The following is a 22,267-nucleotide window of genomic DNA, read 5'->3' as shown; positions in this document are numbered from 1 at the left end:
CAACCAAATTATTCCTTACCTAGCTTGCAATTCATTATTAACCATCCTTTTCCCCTGTTAAAGTAACTTCTTGTGCAGCACCATACCAAGAACTACCTTACTTTTATTTTCTTAGAAAGTAAATTATCCTGTTAAGTTCTTCTAACATAGATTTTTGCCTTTAGTGATTAATTTCACCCCATTTTTATTCACTTCTGTCACCTCTTATTAGGTTTTCCTCTAAAATCTCTTAACTGAGATGAAAAATGTCTATTGAACAGATCTGTTCTGCCTATTCTTTTTTAAATGTAGGTACAATATTTGTTATTAATCATTCCTAAGGCCTGATGTTTGACTTGATAGATGTATGAATAAGCTCAAGAAACTTGCAATTCCATGTGCCAGCTGCTTCTGGTATGGCAACGCTACAATCATCCTAATTTGAGCACTTTACAGCACAGGGAGTCACAACCACAATCCGAGAGTTTCACCATCACATCCCTATCCCTCACATGCTTCTCTTGATAGTTATGTGATAAAGACAGACTTATTGCACTTCACCTTGATTATGCAGCAATGCACGTGTGGCACAGCTGTACATGGGTTAAACTGTACCTGAAAATGTAGCTCCCTGAATGCTTTATCTACTACAGACAAGGAAGTTTCCATGTTCATGGTTTCATTTTCATTCTCCATATTGTCTTTGCTAACACCATGTTTCAGAGTCCTTAACAAAGACTTGTACAAAGCATTCATCTTTCTTTCAAGATAAAGGTAGATTTTTTCTATTTCTACTAGAATAACCCCTCCTTCCCTTACTTCTTTAAAATTTTTTTTTTTTTATCTAAGTAACTCCTTGATGACTGTCAATATGCTTTGAAAAGTTATAATAAATTAAACTGTTTGTTTCCCATTTCTCTTTTTTTTTTCCCCCCATTTAAATTATGGGGTTGGTGGTTCTGTTCATTTTCTGGACAGCTTTTTTTTTTGTTGTTTGTTTTCTTCATTCCTTTGGTCTTATATTCAGCTTACCTGGCAACAGACTATCACAGGAATATGACACAGCTGCTTGGTTTTTAGTCTGCAAGAGACTCTAGCCTGAATAAAAATTTTCCAATATAAGAAGTCCACAAAATGACAGGTGATTGTGAGGCAAACTACACATCACCAACAGTTCAAACATTTTGTTGAAAAATTACCTTTATAGAAAAAATGTTGTGTGCTAGACTTCTTTTCTGCGTCTGGAAATGGAGAATTCTTGTTTCTAACTGATGAAACTCTAACTCGTGTCTCACCATCTTGAAAAGATCCTGCCTACCAGTTATCAAACACCTGTATCTGTGAGAACAGCAGCAACCATTTGAAACGGCTTTTTAACCAATTGTAGCTGTGGTTCTTCAGGGAACTGTCATCAGTTCAGAATTCCCAACAAGTTTTGAAACCCTCAAATAATAATACAAACTTATTATAGATCCTCTCTATGCTAATTCTTGCCTCTTGTATGCACAGCTTTAACACAGCTATTTGGAGGTTTCTGATACGCTGTTGAGAAATGCATACACACAGATGAATGTACAAGCACTTGCAACATGTCTAAGAAATACTTTTCTTTCATAAGCAACTGTTCTTTAGGGACTTTCAAAGCATTGCCCTGAAATTTTGAAAACCATGTTCAGAAACGCAGTAAGGTTCTTTCTTTAAGGTATTTATTCTAAAGTTGTTGTGGTTGACTCTAGCCAGCAGCCAAACAACTACCCAGCTTCTCACTCCCTCCCCTTTCCATGGGATAGAGAGAAAATAGAAGGGTGAAGATAAGACTCATGAATCAAGATAATGATCATTTAACAGGAAAAGAAAAAGTGTGTGTAGCAAAAACAATTCATCCACTACTTCCCATCAGCAGGTGGATGTCCAGCCGTGTCCTAGGAAACAGCAACATAGCAAAGTTGCTTGGGAAGACAAACAACATAACTGTGAATATTCCTCCTTCTTCCACTTTTCGATGATCTCTTATTGCTGAGCATGGCATCACCATATGTTATAGAATATCCCTTTGGTCCACTGGGGTCACTTGTCCTGGCTGTGTGCCCTCCCAGCCTCTTGCCCAACCCAGCCTTCTCACTGGCGTCACAGAGTAGGAAAAAGAGAAAGCCTGGACACTGTACAAGCACTATTCAGTAACAGCCAAAACACCGGGGTGTTATCAACACTGTTTTAGCCACAGCTATGAAGTACAGACTAATTCCAATGAGTGTTAAGAGTTATGGAGTCCTAAGCTCCCTTTAGAAAAATCCACTGTGTGTCATTCCATAATGAGAAATACAATGCAACAGCATGTATTAAGCACAGTCTGACACACCTAGTGATTTTTAATGAAATCTCTGGTGTGGCATTTGTACAATAGTACCACTGCTTATTGTTTTTCCCTCTGATGCTGGGAAGTTACAATTCAGTAAACTTCCACTTATCACCACATTTCTGTACAGACTTACATTGACCAGACAAACAACCTCAGCACACTAAGTTTAGCTAAATTATCTGAAAGAATGCTTGTTTACTTTATGATGTTACGACTACTTAAGGAAGCTTAGAGGAAAAGATCTAGAAAGCTGAGTTTCCTTGTTTGAGGGAAAGTATAAATTCAACATCATCATTTCTTTTCCTTGTTCAGCTTTGAAACTCTGGCCTTCTCTGATGTGGTTTTATTGATTCATCTGAGTATTTCTATCAGTCTGAAGTGTTTCATTCATGAAATATCTTTTTTTTTTAACCTTTCAGATCTGTAGCAAAGAGTGTTTCTGTAGGACAAACATGGCTGCAAAGTAAACTTAAAACTCAACAAAACCTTGAGATTTATTCCACGCTGTTAATGAAGAAAACCTTTTTTTTAAAAATCAAAATTCAGCAAGCTGTATGGCATCAATACAATTATGTCCATTCACAATGAACTGCTGTAAGAAATCTTTAAAATATCCCAATTAAAGAGAGTCAGACAATTACAAAAATAAGACCACAATTGCATCTTTCTCTCCTCTCAACTTTTTCCTCTGTCTCCCTTTCTCCCTTCCTTCCCCCCAGTCCCTCGAATCAAGTGGACTTACCAGAGCAATGTTAAAAGGTCTAGCTGATGTCTTATTCTCTACAGAGCTTTGACGAACATCAAAGTATGAAAGCCTTTACCAGCTGTAAAAAAGTTTTAGGAGAAAACAGAAGTGATTAATAGCAATCACATCCTGTGCATTAAAGAACCCAGGAAAAACTAACAAAACAGATCTAGTTCTTTCCTCAATGATATTTTTTCATCTCCTCTCAAGCATTCTACTTTCTGCTGTTGACTGAAGAGACAAAATGATATGAGAAAGATGGATAAATATTTATCCATATGGTATGAAAGTGCCCATTATAAGCATAACTCGAAAGAATTTTTAAACTTTAACTATGTATTGGATTAAAAAAAAACAAACACAATATTAATCCCACACAACAGCACAGTGATTTCTTCCCAGAGCTGTCTAAACAATGCTAGAAGAATATCAGCAACAACTAAAAAGCAAGATACCTATATTCCATTATCACTTTTTTTTTTTTAATTTCCAATAATGCAATCACATCAGTGAAGCAAGCATCTGAAAATGACAGACTAAACTACACATTGGTGTTACTGATGCTACATAGAGGACATGGCTTTGCTTTTTTGAGCAAATGGCCTCTTAGCAAAACTGTAGCGTAAAGCAGCCAGGTCTACTCTACTCTCAAGTGGACAGGAGGACTTAGGTAAGACTACTTACACTGAACTTCACACTAAATTAAACACACAAATCCACTAATTCTGACACACATGAAGCTCTTATAGCTCTTAATGCCATGAACTGTAGATATAGCTGATTTGGCTTTTCACAAATGTTAAACTGCTTAATTAGCTTCAATTTAGAGCTAGGTCAAATCCACATACCTCCATCACTTTCTCTTTCAGCCAACCTAATTGCCTGGAAGTCTTTTCTAGCACTGACAGCATCATCAGTCTGCTGCTTTCCAGATTACAATAAGAATAACACAAATGAAAAACTGCAAAGTTAAAGTCAAAGGACAGAGGGAGACTGAAGAGACCTAGAAGCAAAAGAAATGTACAGACCTCAAGAGGTCATAAAAGAATTTGATTCCAACTTGGAAAAACAGTAGTAGTCCTTCAGTTATCTATGCAAGGTAACACCTACCAGAGACAAATAAAAATAGTTTCCATTTAAGAAATAAAATGTATATATAGGTATGTGAGACCAGCCACACTACATACAAGGATACTAAGGGAGATAGACAATACCATTGCAAGGTAGTTCTCCATCATCTTTAAAAGGCCATGGTGATTAGGGAACCTCCCTAATCTGTAATCAACAGCTCAATATCTGAATAGGTGTCAGCTGTGGGTGCAATTATCTTATTACAGGGGCCCGGTACTGTTTAATGTCTTTGATAACAACCTTGATAAAAGGAGAATGCATGGTTGTTAGACAGATATGATGCCTCAATGCCCTGCAAGCTAGAAAGCCATCTAAAGCTGAAGTATGGCTAGGAAGGCCTTAGAAAGGCTTACTGCTTTTATGCTCAGGATGATTTTCTCTACAGTTGCACACTATTTAATCTGAATCTCTAAGTACCCAAGCCAAGTTAGCATGTCTTCAAAAACAACAAAAATCCTATACCTCAAAGAGATACCACTAAAAAGAGGTGTCTACATTTTAGAACTTATCTAAATTTGGAAGTGGGAGAAATATTCTGGAATACAACATCATACATATAGTAATGCATTGTGTTTATGTTCACAGTTTTTCAGTGCCTTTGCCTTCCTAATCCATGAGTGCTGGGAGGCATTCACTGGGACATGTAGCAGTCCAGATAACATCAGGTTTTCCGGACACTGTAGAACAGCCAAAGAGCACAGATTTAGAAGAAGTAGAGCCTAAGGCCTGAAAACCTGAGTTTAAACAATAACCATAGATGTTAGGGAAATGCATGTAAAACTTTTACAAGCCAGTGTCTCATAGTAACAATTTTCCTGATTTTTCCTGGGATGATAGGGACAGAAGGAAATGTTCTTGAAAAACATGAGGAAAGGCTAACAACTCTCAAAGCTCAGAGACTAAAAACATGATGAGGTATGTAGCTTCTGAACTAAGTATGAGAGTAGGAAACTGTGCTTTGGAAAAATGTTAATTTTTACTCTTTTTTGGGGTGCCAAACTTGTGATTTTACATGTTGATGATTTCTGGCCTGTATTTTTTAGGTTTAAATGTGTGAAGTTTTTGTTGGAGAAGTTCTCACCTTGATTTCCTTTTAGGAAAGATTCAATAGAATGATTTCTTTTATTTAAGAGCAAGACTACATTCATGTTTTTAGCTATTTCTGCAAACTAGTTGCACTTTTTTTTTTTTTCCGTTTGAAAGAAAATATTTCTAGCCATTTTTTTTCTAGGAAACTAAGCTTTTGCATTATGCCTTTTTCTGGTAGTCTCTGTATGCTGCCTCTGTGTTCTTCCATTGCCTAATGCAGTACAGGGACTTCAATCCAGTGTGAGCATACTGGAACATTTATGTGTCTCTTTATACAGTGTATAGGGCAGTGATGTCAGAAATACGGATCCCAAGAACAAGATGGTTTTAAATAGCATGGTGCAGCACCTCTCCTGGCTTTCCCAAGCAAATGCTGTGATAACACTCATTCCACTTTCACAACAAGCTCATTCAGATGATGATATCTGAAGATAACTGTATTCTACTTTGCAAAGATACCTTTATTCTTCACAGATTTGAGAAGAAAAAAAAAAAAGTTATTGCAAGAAAGAGTGAGCAAGGGTGCAATAGACTTCTTACCCTTCACACAAACTGAATTCAGATTTACAATTCAGTTTGCAATTTTGGTTATAACAGTAAGCTTCTACATTGCAGGTATATGTTTGAAAGATGGCAGAATATCCAACTAAAAGCAAGAAAGGCTTGTTGAGATTTCATGGGGAGCAGGGCGAGCAACTTCACTGGCTTGTTCTCACACACCACGACCCTTCCACCCTTCTTCCCATCTCCCACTGACTTCTGTGAATCCCTTCTGCTTCTTTTGCTAATACCTTTGCTTTATTTAGTCCACAGTGGCATTTATTAAGTTCAAGAATATGATCTGACACCCCAAAACACTCTGCAACAAAGCAAATCCAAATTAGACTCTCACCAATAAGTAACAAGTGCAGCTATCTTGTCTGTCTGTGATAGGAGGTAAATCTTAGAGATTAACCACCCATAGGTAAGAAATGTAGCTGTCACTCATTCAACATTGTACCCCATCCTTTTTTTCCTTGGCACGGGTGTGATACGGCTGGTATTTATGCACCAGCTGCTTCTGGAAACATCTGCAGTCAGTAGAGCAGAAGGTAGAAGGTGTTTTAATTCTAGCTCATCTGCAGAGAAAAGCTGTTTACTTAACTTTTATTTTTGTGGATTGAAGGTTAAATTTAGCAGTACCTCAGGTTAATCATAGGTAATTATGTTGTACATCTGCCCCCAAGCATGTCTCTGAACTGTCATTTTCAAAGTTTGCTTGTTTTCTGGTGATAGAGTAGGTGTTCAAAAACATACATTTTCAGAAATTTTTAAACCAGTCAGCACAATTTAAGTCAGACATACCAACAAGTCGAACATTTATATTTGATAACTGACACTGAAATGCTAATGTTTGCTTAAATATTTTACTTAAATCCAACATACCACATCATTAAAACGTAAGTGGTTAATTGTTTAATCAGTTAAAAGTTATGAAAATAATGGGAAGATGTTATAAAGGTAACAATAAATATTTGCAGTTATAACCTTCACTTATAGCATGTATCTCAGTGTGATGTTCTTTAAAGTACTGCTTCAGTTTCAGAAACTGTACCCCTGGACAGTTTACGATCTCTCAGCAGTTTATTTTACACAGCTTTTCCTGAGCACAACAGGTACACTCTCTTGATGGCAAATTTCTTGCAATGATTAGACAAAATACATACAATGTCTTACAAAGAAGGAAGCAGAGGGGACTTCCTAACAAAGTGAGGAATGTGACTGCTTGCTCTGACCATAATGGGATTTGAGCTACATATGAGACAGGGGAACAAAAACTAAAATAAGATTAAAAAAGATTAAATCTATTTATTTTTCAATGGTGGTAAAAAATAAATAAAAAAAATAGCAATTTATTGTGGAAAAAAATGCACTATTAAAGTTTGACTTTTCAAAGAACATTCTGGACAGATTGGAGAGCTGTGTGATCACCAACTGCATGAAGCTTAACAAGAGCAAGTGCTGCGTCCTGCACCTGGGACGGGGCAACCCTGGCTATACATACAGACTGGGTGATGAGATGCTGGAGAGCAGCCCTGCACAGAGGGATCTGGGGGCTGTGGTTGACAGCAAGTTGAATATGAGCCAGCAGTGTGCCCTGGCAACCAGGAGGGCCAACCGTATCCTGGGATGCATCAAGCACGGCATTGCTAGTCAGTCAAGGGAAGTGATTGTCCTGCTCTACTCTGCACTGGTGCGGTCTCACCTCGAGTACTGTGTGCAGTTCTGGGCACCACAGTACAAAAAGGACATTAAACTGTTGGAGAGTGTCCAGAGGAGGGCTACAAAGATGGTGAAGGGCCTAGAGGGGAAGACATATGAGGAGCGGCTGAGGTAAATTGGCCTGTTCAGCCTGGAAAAGAGGAGGCTGAGGGGAGACCTCATTGCAGTCTACAGCTTCCTCACAAGAGGGAGTGGAGGGGCAGGCGCTGACCTATTCTCCTTAATCACCACTGATAGGACCCGTGGGAATGGTGTCAAGCTGAGGCAGGGGAGGTTTAGGCTAGACATCAGGAAGAGGTTCTTCACCGAGAGGGTTGTTGCGCACTGGAACAGGCTCCCCAGTGAAGTAGTCACTGCACCAAGCCTGTCTGAATTTAAGAAGCGTTTGGACTGTGTGCTTAGTCACATGGTCTAAAATTTTGGGTAGACCTGTGTGGTGCCAGGAGTTGGACTTGATGATCTTTATGGGTCCCTTCCAACTTGGGATATTCTATGATTCTGATTTTTTCCATGCAATTTTTTTATGTCAAAATACTCAATGCCTATCTACATATATAGTTATCTCTGTATTTAATATCCTTCTCCATCTTTTTTATTAATGTTTATCTTACATAGTCTTCTACAAATTATATTCTAAGGCAATGTCCCTATTACATGAGTTCAACCTTTGTATAACAATAGAATAAAACCACACTTTTATGTCAGTTGCAATCATCAGTTCATCTCTTGTTACTCAGAATATATTCCCTTCATTTCATCAAAACCTGAGTACCAGATATCAAAACTAAGGAAAACAGAGTTACCACATTCATCTTTTTGACAGTGCATGTGTAAGATAAAATCTTTATAAAATTTGTGTTTTAAGGCTGTATTTTAAATGGCCTGAAAAAGTGATTTCCTGCATGAAAAGAGAAGTCATGTTCAATAAAGGAATTACATATCCAAAAGGAAAAGACAAATAACAAAGTTACTGGGAAAAAAAAAAAAAGTGAGAACGATTTAGATACATTTGTAATTAATAAACAGGGAGGGATTTTTCTTTGTTATCTTGTCAAGTTGCAGTTATGAAGACATTGAGCTCTATGATGATAAGGGAATTCCAATGAAGTTATGTCAGCAAGTTATGTCAAAAGGAGGATTGCTATCCTGACTTATATAAAGAATGACAGTTCTTTCCAATACTTCATTTTCTCACTGAGAAAGCTTTAAAAAAGCACTTGGATTAAATAGCTAAATTAACTAATTAAAATCTGTGTGTTGCACTTAGAGAAAAAAATTGTGTGTACTGAGCCTCATAAACCCATGAATGGTAGAGCTCCTGTAATTATAACCCTCTGCGAGCACATAATCTTAAAACAAATCTAAAAATATCATGTTTAATACTGTATTGTGTTTAATCATTTCATCATGAAAAATAATTTGTGAAACAATTAATTTTGGATTCATCACCATTTCCTCAATATACATGGAAAGTTAGGGTTTTTTTTTTTCCACTACATATAATTGTGTATTAGTTCAGTAAGATTTTATTATTTAGAAATCAGTATCTGTATACCTGAAACATTGCTTCATCAGAATACAAGTCAAGTAAAAAGATTAAAACCTGTTGGAACCAAAAAATATATATAAATAAATAAATATATCCTTTAATTTAAACTATCCTTGCCTGTGTAAGTAAATTCAAATGAGAACAAATTTAACCTTTTGTCTTCCTGTATAACTCAGTTGTTTGAAAACCAGTTAAAGGATCATAAACAGCAAATGAATATTAGTGTTAAAAATAAACTGAATTTTCATTGAGTTTATCATTTTTAGGCTAATGATACAGAAATTAATTTCATATCTGACTTAGGATGGAATATGGAATGGTCTTTAATCAAATTTTATTTTTCTATTGCCTGCAGACTTGTAATGCAATGCCCCATATAATACAGTCTCATTGACCACACTGTTTATTTTATTCTGCTTCTGTTTCAGTTTTAGCTACACTAGCTCAAATAGATCAGCCACCCACTCAGATTAAGACATTCTCAGCAGTTAATCATAACTGGACTCAACAGAGATCCAGTTGTCCAGAACTTCTCAACTAACAGTCTCCCAGCCTATACACATCTTCTTAAACACTCACTTGGAGTACGCAGGTAGCAAGAAAAATTTGGACAGTTTTTTTCATTTCAGTTCCCATTTTTTACTTTGGGGTGGTGAAGGAAGAGGTTGCTTTTTTTTTTTTTTTTTTTTTTTTTCAGTTAACATTGCTGAATGGTGTAAAAGGACTGGGATTTTAGATTTTTAGAATTAGGTATAATTCAATATTTATGGACTCATGCATATAAATAGAAACTCACATGAAAATCAACAAAGAATAAAATACATGCCTCAGAGTCATTTTTAAAATAATAATTTTTCAAAAGTAAAAATTTCATGGAGATGAACACAGGCATTTGATTTTGCCAAGTAATCTTTTCTAGGCATATTCATGGTAGATAGACAGCAATAACATTTGAGAATATGCTTACAGCATGATATAAAAGCTACTTTTGTATGCTGCTCCAAGCCTCTTCTGAAATTATGACCTGAGAGCTAGAAATCCCAGTCCTGTCAAGAAAATCCCAGTCCTACCAGATGCAACTGACCTAATGTTACTGACTGCAGACAGAACCAAACAGATGTAACAGTTATCCAAGGCAAATAAGCTATCCTGGACACCAGGATTAGCAGAAAGCGGGGTTTACATGAACCTCCCCCCACTTTGGTGATGCAGCTGTAGTGTTCCTGGTCTCTGGTCCATTTAGAACTGGCTTAGCTACCCCTGTTCTATGCTGCTACAGACACCCTCACAGTTAACATTTTCTCATTTTTACTGGTAAACTAACCCATAATTGGTCTCATTGATTTCAGAGTCTATTTACTCATGAGGGCATCTGTACAAGGATAGCTGAATCTCCCATAGCTGTTTAAACTGATTCGCTCCCTTCTTCCTACATTATTTCTACAGTGTAATTGTAATTACTGTTAATGGAGTTGCACCCATAAAAAACCTGCATAAAGAGCTTAAGGTATTTAAATATCTCAACAGAACTGTAACACTCAAAAAACAGAAACTGTAGAACCATGTATGATTCCATGTTTATTAATGTGTATTTTCATTAAAAACACTCTTCTAAATGCCGAAAATACATTCTCAGAAGAAAAGAAAGATGAACTTCAGCGAATTGAAAGTAATTTGGGATGCTACATACCACAGATTCCTACTCTTCTTTCATATTCTAAAGATGTTCAGAACATTTCTTTTCTGCCACTGTTGTTTACAAGTTATACAAACAAATAAAATAAACTGATTATGTGACTAAGTTTACATGGAAAATGGTGCATTTACCTGTAGATCCCCTTCAGTATGTCTGATTTATCTTAACTATATGTTACCAAAGATTTTAGGCAGAAAAAACAATTCACACGTCTCTGTATGGAAGTTCACAATAGCACTGCATCAAAATAGTAAAATAAACCTTTTTTCAATTTCATTTTGTTCTCTTTATTTTGGGGGATACTATGGATGGTCAAAACATTGCTTTGAAACATCAGAAGAACTTACAAATTTAATATTTGGGAAAAAAAAAAAAGGCAGATAAAATATTTAGATTGTTCCAAAACTTTTAAATAGATAATATCCCTTCAAGAAGAGACAAAGTAAGGAGGTTCTCTTTGTGACTAAATTAAGAAACGAACAGCTGCACAAGATTCACAGGTATCTTATGCAATACATCCTCAAACAATAGATTTCTTCTTATTTAGTACAAAAGAGAGAAAGAAATTTTTGGCTTTCTCTTTTTCCAAAAACAGCAAGAATATGTTGAGAAAAAAAAAGAAAGAAAACAAACAGTAAAGAACAGTTAGCAACCTAGTTAAGAGTGTCCCACTACATGTGAAGATGAACTTGAAATCACAGCTTCAAGGAAAAAAAAAAAAAGTTAAAACCAAAAACATTGCATCAGCATCTGCCAGTTGTAATATCAACATAACTGAAGGCAGGAATACGATGGATACACCTATCCAATAGAACATATGCAAAGATTAAACCTCCATACTGCCTGAGGGTCAAGTGAGGTTTGTTTGTTTGTTTGTTTTTCATGGAGTTGAATGGGAAGTAATAAAATCACTTTTAGTACCTCTTCTGTACCCACTCCCCACCACCCAGCAGTCCAAGCTGGCAAGTTACTACTTCTCTAAAGGCAAAACATATCCCGGTGCAGCCCCAACAACCAGAGATAAAAATATGACATATTTCAAAAGAGCTATGCATATTTCATGGGCAAAAAGTTCTCTCCTTATAGACAGCAGGCACAAACACAACAAGCATTTGTTAACTATGTTAATAGCTATCTCCCTGAATACATACCTATTGTCAGAAGGCATTGTTTGAACTAACTGTATGTGTTTGGTTATATGAAATGGCATATGTCTGAACCCAGAAGGTTGTACAGCGAACAATGCCCTGTCATGTGATATGACATATGTATGTATCCAGGCTATAGAGCTGCCACATTAATAAGAGCATTTTAGGTGTAACAGATGAGCTCTCTATTTATATGATACCTTTAAAAGAACATTTTCTGCTTCTTTAAACTTGCTTTTAATAAGAAGAAAAAAATGTGAGTAGAAAACAAGTTGCCTTCTTCCTCCACTCTGTATATTTTAAAAAGTCTATCAGCATAAGAAAATGTATGTGATACTTAACATAACTGAATGTAATTCAACAGCTTACTAATTACAGTTTCCTAAGAGATGCCATTTAGATGATCCTCTGCTATTTTCTGAAGTGATGCACTTAAAAAGTTCAGTATCTTGTAGAAACTTCACATAACACAGGAGCCGTGTGAGCTAATCTGATGCAATTCTATCATGACCATGGAAATATATAGTAGAATAACTAAAATGTTATTAAAGCATTGCAGAGAATATTTATTCAGTGAGCAATGAGTCAGAGAAAAGTGAAAGTTCTGGATTTAAATATGTATGCTTTCTTCCATCTTTCTTTGAAATGAACAGTTATTCAAGAAAGCATATCTATTAACAGTAAAGTGTAATTTGCAAGTAACAAAATCATGGGGAACTACTTGTAGTGCTTATTAGGAACAGCAAACCCCAGCAAGCATTTACAGTGGCCAGCTGTAAAGTACTAAACACATATAATCAAATCTTGCTACACAATTATGTAATTTTAACTTTGCTAATTAAATATTTATTCTGAAAAGAGCAGGAAAGCATCTGCTGTTACGCCTACTCTGTAGGATCACTTTAAAACTTCATTTACCAAGGATTCACAGTATCTGCAGTGGCTGGAGAGGGAGTACTCTCTCCCACTCGCTGGCCACCCTTGCAAGGGACCTTCTTCAAGCACAGCACTTCACAGACTGTTAAGTCTTAGTAGTGTACTGGCCAGGCACGTTTTTGGACACAGACTGTGGATGTGCTGCCCCTGATGGTGCAGAGACATCAAGGTGATGTCAGAGTTCGTTATTGCTGGATACTCACACACCTAAGTCTTATTGGAGATTTTAAAAAGAATTGTGAAATCAATTTTTCATGACAGTCTGGTATATCTCAAATAAAATGTATCTCTGAGTAAAGTACTATAAGAAGAACACAAGAGAGAAGAAGAAAAGAAATGAGTATAAAACTAATGTTGTTGGGGCTGAGTTTTTGATTTCTTTCTATCATTTTTTGCTATGCATTTTCTCAAGCTCACAATTAGAATGTGTAAGTTTCCAATTTGGGGAAGCCAAGTTTCAACACCTGTAGAAAATTTGACTCTATCAAGGCATTAAAACTTGGATATCCAAAATTAAGATATTTGTGGTCCCATATACCTTACGAGCATCCAGGTCTTAGTCCAGAACAAATTCATTGATTTAAAACACATCATTCAATATTGTAAATTGTTCCAGTTGGTTAATTATTGTAATTAAGTTTGTGCTTCAATTCCCATTTGAATGAAGCCTCCAGCTGAATGCAGCTTCAGATGTGTCCACCTACTGCATCTTCTTTATCTTTGCACAATAAAGCAGAGGGGAGGGGAAGGGGAAAAGAGAGGGGAGGGGAGTGAAACTATTAAGAAACTCGGAGCAGAGAGGCACCACACTGTATTTTCTATCTGATGCTGAAACAAAAGATGCGAGAGCAAAAAGTGAAAGCAAGATGGGATCTGAGGGTTTTGGAAAACTGATAAAATTCTTCAACATGTGCTCCTCAGGTCACACAATAGACTGTTATAGACCTTTAAATTTCTGTCCCTTGCAAGAGAGATGAACCTCATTCTTTTTAATGCCAGAGATTTGTTCTCTGTTTGAAGAAGCCCAGATGGCACCACCCTATCTTCAAAAGTGAGGGCAGGATATACAGCTGACAGTCATCCTCACGGAAGAAAAAGCCACCTTCCTTCCCTAAGCCACTTCATATTGTCAGGAAAGGAAATACGGACAGAGAAGAATACTTGAAACAGACATAATCGCTCAAATTATCTACATTCTCTTTCAGTATTTGTCAGCACTTCTGATTCATATAGTTTAAGAATAAACATTTTAAAAGGATTTAAATTTGAGATTAAAATATACAATTACACGGGACAAAGCTGATCGGAACCTAAGGATCATCATTAAAAGTGAGATTCTGCCTGGTTTCTTCCTGATATAGGAATTCCGCATTTTCAACAGAACATTTCCAAATTCTACTTAGATGGTAGGACACAGCTTTTGTATATCCTGGACCTCATTACTTTTGTTCATGAGACAGGAAGATAATCCTTTATCCCTTATATTTTCCCCTTGACCCTGCTTATTTTATCAGTGATTTCATCACTACTAAAATTGAGATGAAAATGTTTTACTATGGTCTATAATACTAAGCTCTTATTAAAACTTTATGACTGTTTTCACGCAGATGAATAGCTGTACTGCTTTATCAATAGGTACATGAAACTAACCGTAAGTTTCAAGGAGCAGGAGGTATTTCTAGTCTCTTGCCATCAAAGGTTTACCTTACATATTGGTAGGGAAAACAAAATGAAAGCCTGAGTCAGTAGATAACTTGTATCTTCATATTTTTTGAATCAAATACGTTGCCCAAGGACAATTTATTTATGCTCATGCTAAATTTTGAATAGCGGCATATATTCAAGGTTAGCTACCTGCATGTCATTATGGAATAAGCCATGAGGCATATCTCGGGTATAAGGTTGCTAAATACATTATCTGTAATCTCCTGATAACAAGTTAAATGAAAATGTAAAATGTTACATAAAAATAAATTTACATTAATATATTCACAGTAGCATTCTTTCCTTTGTTTTTCTCAGGTTGTCCTTTGTCATTAAAGAGAAGCACGAGCTATTAAATTGAAGGCTGAGGTACATTCAATGAAGGGCAAAGCTCCAGCACATTGTGAACAACATCTCAGTAAACAAAACTCTTGATGAAAGAATTCTGGAAGTCATAGGTTGGGGTATGAAAAATAGGCCCACTTACTAAGCGTGTATTTCAAAGTAGCTTGAATATGTTACGAATACCTTACTTAAATAATGTTTTTCCTATTTAAAAAAAAAAAAAAACTCTTGAAGATAATTTTTAGGAAATTTTACATTTCTAAAATGTTTTTGTGAACATCTTAATAAATTTTCAGATTCTTCCATTATTCCACGGCAAAATGAAGCCAAATAAAGTAATATTAAACAAACAAAACACACACACACACTTAATTTGTTGCTCATCAAACAGCTCAACCCAGATACATTCCCATATGTAGGATTTGAATGTCAGAGGACTGCTGTACCAATATATTAATTAAAGGAAGTTAATCTCAGTAGTCAAACATATAATACTGAAAGTTACTACCTACTGAGAACTCAAGTAGAAATTTCTTAAAATCATAGCACACTCTATGTTACACTAGAGTGTTCCTTTAAAGGTTACTTCCTAGCTAGCAAATGTATAATTGCTCCATCTGCCAACCCTACAGCATTGCAGTACTGTCAGAAGTGCCATATGTGGAAAAGTCAGACTGTTGGCCTGTTTATCTAATATATATATTCCATAGAACCTGTCTAATAAAATGTTAACATCTCTCTACAGATCTGAACATACATCAGGAATGTTTGTTTTTCTGATTCCCTGTTAAATAAGTGTAGGTGATTTGGAATAGCTAGAATGAGATCATGAACTCTACTACTGTATCCCAGGAAAATCAATTTGTTCTGTTAACCATTGTAGACCTGAATTTTCTGAAGAGATCTATACACTAAAGAAATATAATTGTATGTTCATACTTCTAAAGCAACATGAATTTTGGCCAAAATAATATCTGAAACCTCTGGTCTTTTTATTTCTATCATGTATACATCTGGGTATAAAAGTTTAAATTTCTGACGCTAATAATTTAAACTATCAATTGAGAAAAAGCTAAATTAGTCTGAAAAGTCTGGACTAAAAAGAAATGCTGAATTCTACTTGCTCTTGCTTAATAGAGGATGGGCAAATAGGTTTTGTTTGTGCTTGTCTTTTTAGTGCCTAAATATATTTTTGTGTAGAAGAGAACAGAAGCCAATTAATAACTGCAGGCATATTTCTTAGACTTTAAACCTAGCTTTACTGTAGGTCAAGTTACTATACATTTTACAGTAGGCTGAGTTACTAAAACAAAATGGTACTGGGAGGAAAAAGGCGTTTTGATTCCAGACTTTACTTTGGGCAATAAATAAATAAATAAATAAATGCAGATTTGATAAAGTTTCCAGACCTTCTACTCTAAGTAGCTGCTTTTCCTGTGATTACGGTGACTCTTCAAATAGAACCCTTACAGAAACTTGACGTCATTTATTGACAGCCTGTAATGCTGCTTTATAAGTTATAATTCAATAAAGCAATTCACTCTACACAAATATTATCTTCCTTTAAAAGAACGTTTATAACCCAAGGCAGCAAGTTAATACATATTTGCCCTGCTAATATATTTACAAGCCATTTCAACTACTTTGTTCGTGCATGAGAGAGTCATCTGAATACTAACTTTGTTTAGAATGGCATTATGAAAAATGCTCAGTAGGAATCAAAGCACTTTTAAAAGACATTGGAAACAGAATCAAGCTAAACTCACACAAGACTGTCTCCAAAGTAGGTAAAAAAGAGCACTCAACTGTTCAAAGGTCCCTTTCTTACTTACATTAATTCATTCTTTTAAGTCTTTATGAGCTGCTGTGAGTAGTTATGAATCAACAGCTGATATGCCAGCAAGAATAAAAGCCCACCCCTCCCCTGTAACTCCCAGGCTCCATCGCAAAATACCCATCTGCTGTCCATGCTAGTAGTTATCCCCTGGAGCCTCTGAGAAACCAACTTAAGGACAGCCAATTTTCTGCTCACAGTTCTTAGGTGTCCACCAGAAAAACAACACCTATCACATAGCTGTTGAATTGCCAAATGGCTTCGATGAGGAATGCATAACAGTATTACATAGTGCTAAGCCGAGATGCACAAAACAAAGGAACAAGACTTGCTGGGTTTGTTTAACATTTTTTCATGTCTAGTGTAAAAGGAGTGTCTTCTACCAAAAAACACTGCATTCCAATTTCATTTAAGAAATATTTGTGAGCAATTTTCATAGACTGACATTTCATAATTTATACATAAAAGCTCTCTATATAAATGCATGCATGCACCCACACATAGACAGGATCAGCCTCAGTTCTTTGACAGATAGGGAAAATCATTTCTCCACTCTTGATTATTTGAAGCGGTACCCCTCACTTCTGCTTCTTTGGGCATCTGTCCATTTTCTCAGTAGGACAGATACACTCTTTCAATATGTTTTAGTACTGAGGGTGATTTGAGTTGCACATATAGGAAGAAGAAAGCATTTTCAGAACTCATTGAGTTCATGGTTTTCATAGTTCATTTTCTATTCCAGGTAGTATTTATCAAAGGGTAGACGGACTGATTTTATTTTCCCCCAGAGCGTATTAGGGAACCATGAGTTACTATTACTCACAGTCTAGGAATAACAAAAGTTCAAACACTTGAAGGGAATCAGCTCCACCCCTCACCTATTTTCTGATCAGCTCCTTAATTCCTTATCAATGCAGGTAGAAATATATTTTTTCAATGTACAACTAATATAACTCCAACAGCAAATGTGTGATTTAGAGAACAGCTTTGATTCTGAAGTCAGGGAAGCAAACAGGAACCTCTGAGTAATACATATGAAGTGACGCAATGCCATTGTAGAAATAACAAAATCATCAACTGAAACATTTTACACTGTAGAAATCATGAAAATCAATGGTGAGATAAACAGAGAGAGCTATATTGCTATGAAGACCAAAATTTCCCCCAAATAATACAAAAATTTCTCACTTAAATACAAGAAAAGAATAGAGCTTTGGATGACATCAAAACAGTCTTTTTACCACCTCCTTTATTCCTACTGGATTTTGGTTTGTTTGTTTCTCCAACAGATATATCCAGTGCCTTTTCCCTCTCTTCCTAAACCATGTACTTTCCTTTAGGTTGTGGCTCCTTAAATTCTCATTTCTCCTGACATCTTTCCTTCCAATCTAGATGTTCATAAAATACCCAAATGACAAAAAGAAAAGCAACTGCATGGAAGAAAACTTGGGGAATACGATGAAGAGAAAGTTATTCTTGAGCACTTCACAATTTTATAGTATCTCCTATATGATGAACATAAGCAGACTGTTAAAGACTCATAAAACACGGCCAAAATAAAACATTTATCTGTGACATTATGAGGAGGCATACAACATCTGAATCTGAAACAGCACAGTGGCAGGAGGTGATACAGACTTATTCCTCAGCTTGCACACAATTTATATTTGCTTCATCCCTCTGGCCAAACTCATACCCTTCCTGACTGGTTCTGTTTGCTTCTCCAGAACAAAGCTTTCTTATTGTCAAACCTTGTAAGTGTCTCAAACAGCTGTTAAATTTTCTGTGAGCTTCAATTCCCACCTCCTTCTCTTGTGTGCACTTTCAGGCAAATTCTTCTGGATAAGAGAGAAGGAATTAGAGAACATTGCCAGTTTTGATACCTCTACCTATTTTCTACTGAAGTGGGTCCTCGAGAATAGAACTGTTTTTTTTTTTTTTTGTTTGATTGACTGGTTTACAAGAAAGGGCAAGGAAAAACAGGCTGAACATATTGCTCTTTTATCTTCCTCCCTCACATTGTTATGGGAAAATAAGGAGAAACAAGACAGGCTCACAGCCACCAACCTGCTTTCAAACTACACAAGAAATTGTTTTCCTCCCTAAAAACGCATGCAAAACCTTCCTGTTCTTTTTGCTTGTCCCCTACATACACTTCCCACCTTACCTGGAAATAAGGTCAGTAATTACGTCTTTCTTCTTTCTTTTCTGTTCAGAAAAAGAGAGGAAAGAAGCAGCACCCAGCTGTAGGGCAGAGATTAGCCCTAGTTTTCAGCAGAAAGAGGTTAACGGACAACATAGATAGATACCTTCTGTGGATCAAGGATAGTTGATACATACTTGTTGTGATTTAACCCAGCTGGCAACTAAACACCAAACAGCCATTCGCTCACCCACCCCCCTCCCTCTCTGGGATGGGGGAGAGAAACGGGAAAGTGAAGCCTGTGAGTTGAGATAAAGACAGTTTATTAAGACAGGAAAATAATAATAATAAATAATAATAATAATAGTATTACTAATAATAATGTGTATGAAACAAGTGATGCACAATCAATTGCTCACCACCCGTTGACCGATGCCCAGCCTATCCCCAAGCAGCCGGCCCCCCAACCCCAGCCAGCCACCTGTATATATTGTTTAGCATGACGTCAGATGGTATGGAATACCCCTTTGGCCAGTTTGGGTCAGCTGTCCTAGGTCTGTCCCCTCCCAGCTCTTGCTGCACCCCTAGCCTGCTCGCTGGCAGGACAGAGCGAGAAGCTGAAAAGTCCTTGGCCTGGTGTAAACACTGCTCTGCAACAATTAAAACATCAGCATGTTATCAGCGCTCTTCTCATCCTAATCCAAAACATAGCACCCTACCAGCTACTAGGAGGAAAATTAACTCTGTCCTAACTGGAACCAGGACAATACTTTTAACCATAAAGGTGGTCCTGACTTAATTGCATAAATATCTGGCCATAAAGTGCAATACCAGATACTCCAAAAGCCCTTCTCTCCTGAAACCAAAGCATAGAAACATCCCTTCTTCCTCAGGCCACTTCCAAAGAAGACCTGGCAGAGTTCCCAGTTAAAAAAACATTTATCCTTCCAAAGAGACTGTGTAAGGCTAATTTTCACACTGCCTCTCTCAGACAGAAGTACTGATCTACTTTCCTACCATAGTATCACAATCATTCAAATGTGTCTGAAGTCAGTGCGATAAAAGTTCTGCATCCGGCAGGAACACCTGTTACTTTTGTTACCTTTGTCCAGCAATGTCAGGCTGCAACACAAATCTGCATGGAAAAGGCTGCCATACCAAATGGGCCTTTCTCTTCAGCTTTTAACTTCAAATTTCTCCTCATTCTTTTATTAATCACAAAGCAATATTGCTTTCAGAAATAAACGTAAGTAATTAAAAGAAAACCCATTCTGAAGAAATTCACACTCAATACTCTCTCAAAATGCACAATTTTTATGTGTGGCATGCAAAACATTTCTATTTTCAATTCAAAATATTTCTTTTTTTTCAATAAAAGGTTTTTTAAAAACAGTACTAATTTAAGACTAAAATAAGGACTACAGAAGCTTAACACTGACAAAGTAAAAAGGAGAACAATGTGATCAGCAGCACTTAAGTAAAATGGGTACTTTAACCTTGTTCTTGTTTGTCTAAATTTAATTTTTATGACTTCACCTGTTCTCTTCCTTGTCTCTGAAGAAAAAAACTGTCCTCCTGGCAATAGGGAACTTGTAATAAATTTCTGATAATGTAAATATGCAGTGACCGTTCTTCAGAAGAAGTAAATATATACAGGAGTTTAATATAAGTGGTCTATCATATTATCTAGTGCTGTCTTCTCCCTCACAAGATTTTATTACACAATATAAAGTCATCATGAAGTCAAAAACATTCACAAGTTCGAAAATGCTAGAACATGGTTTGTCTGCAAAGCAGTAATTTAATCCCACTGTGGGTATAATTACGGTAATTCTTTAGATATGTAATTACACAGTGCTTTTTTCCATATCATCATACATCGTTCCTGCTGAGGATGGGCTGTGCTTGGTTAATGAACAGCTAGTCACATTCCGCTCCATTTTGATGTGCAGGTTCAGTTACTGCATGGTATCCAATCCCTGCTCTGAACACAGAATTATTGGGTTCTTCGTGAACTTTTCTACAAGAATTATCAACATAGTGGAAGCACATTTAATATATTTAAATTTGCAATACTATTGTTAATTGTGAGTAATATTGTGATTATACAGATCAGACTACAAAATAAAAGAATTTTCCGTATTTACATAGCCAATATAAGAGTGACAGAATCTAACTTCCCAGATTGCTTTGTATTTTGTAGCTTTGTGTATTTAAAATGCACGGATTTCTGTTGCAATTTTCAATTCCTCCAAACTGAGCAGCCAGCAAATGAGAAATATACAACTAATAATTGCCTTTGTGTTAAATGACTTATTGAATGTCACACAGCCTCTTTTACAGTGGAGTAGACAGAACTCCAGAGCTTCAGAACAGTAATGAACTATCTTAACTACACGGTTTTCTTTTTCCTCCTTGCTACACCTGGGTCTGTGTAAGACAGTTACCTACCCGAGCTCCCTGTGAACACCTTGATAAGCAGGAGCTATGAAACCATGCCTCTCAGGATTGCCTAGCTGCTAGCTGAGCCCTATGAAAAGCTGCTTCCTCAGTATCACCATCAGGGAATGGGAGCTAGGACTGATGTGCAGCTCTAACCTACTTAGTACACCAGGATACTTCTGGTTATTCTGGTTAAGGGTGGTAAATCTTTTCCTTAAACAATGGAAGGATTTTTTTTTTTTCCAGTAAAATTATATCCAGCTGCTTTTTCTGATGTTGGAAGCTAGTTTAGCTACTATGATCCCAATATTGCTTGTGAATGGTCTGTACCCAGTAAACATGTTACAATGAATTTCCACAGGAAACCCCAAAGTAAGCAACGTTGATTTCCAAAAGGAAGTTATTAGGTGAAAAGCCAGTACAAAATCAAGCAGCAAGGAAGGGTGAAAAGCCATCTGGCTTGGCATAATCCTTTTATCAGTTTTGATAATGCTTCTTTGAAGGTGGAAAAAAGAATAAGCCAGGTAATAGATTCAGATTAAAGTAATTTACATAGAGAAAACAGCTCTTCAAAATCTCTGAATTTCAGTGATTAAATTACAATTTATTTAAAAAGGAAATTAGCATTTCTGATTCTTTCCCTTTGAATTTCATTGTAATATATATAAGATTTTATTAAACAAAGAAATGGGAACAATCATGGCTTCTAAACTGAACCCAAACCATTTTCCTCAAATTGGAATTGAACTAAAAAACTGTTCTGAAGTATATATTGAAATTTGGCTTCAAGAGATCAGATTATTTTCTCTTTACTCATTCAGAATACAGGTTTAACTAAAAACAAACAAACAAAAAAACGATTTACCTTATTAGGGATCTATTCAGCAAAGCGCTCACTTGCAGCT

General features: G+C 36.3%; 1 long non-coding RNA gene across 1 annotated transcript in view; it reads right to left on the bottom strand.

Annotated features, from left to right (window-relative positions):
- Window positions 1–19,339, bottom strand: part of LOC125180112 (uncharacterized) — a 97,944-nt gene extending 78,605 nt beyond the window's left edge. The window contains exons 1-2 of the long non-coding RNA XR_007158378.2: window positions 18,945–19,339; window positions 3,081–3,162 (exon numbers count right to left, since the gene is read on the bottom strand). This is a non-coding gene — a long non-coding RNA (uncharacterized lncRNA). The remainder of the gene's footprint in view (window positions 1–3,080; window positions 3,163–18,944) is intronic.
- Between the last annotated feature and the right edge of the window lie 2,928 nt (window positions 19,340–22,267).

The sequence above is a fragment of the Anser cygnoides genome, chromosome 2 (genome assembly GCF_040182565.1).
Source record: "Anser cygnoides isolate HZ-2024a breed goose chromosome 2, Taihu_goose_T2T_genome, whole genome shotgun sequence".
In the NCBI taxonomy this organism is placed as follows: domain Eukaryota; kingdom Metazoa; phylum Chordata; class Aves; order Anseriformes; family Anatidae; genus Anser; species Anser cygnoides.
The sequence above is the reverse complement of the archived record's forward strand: the minus strand, read 5'-3'. Positions and strand labels throughout refer to the sequence as shown.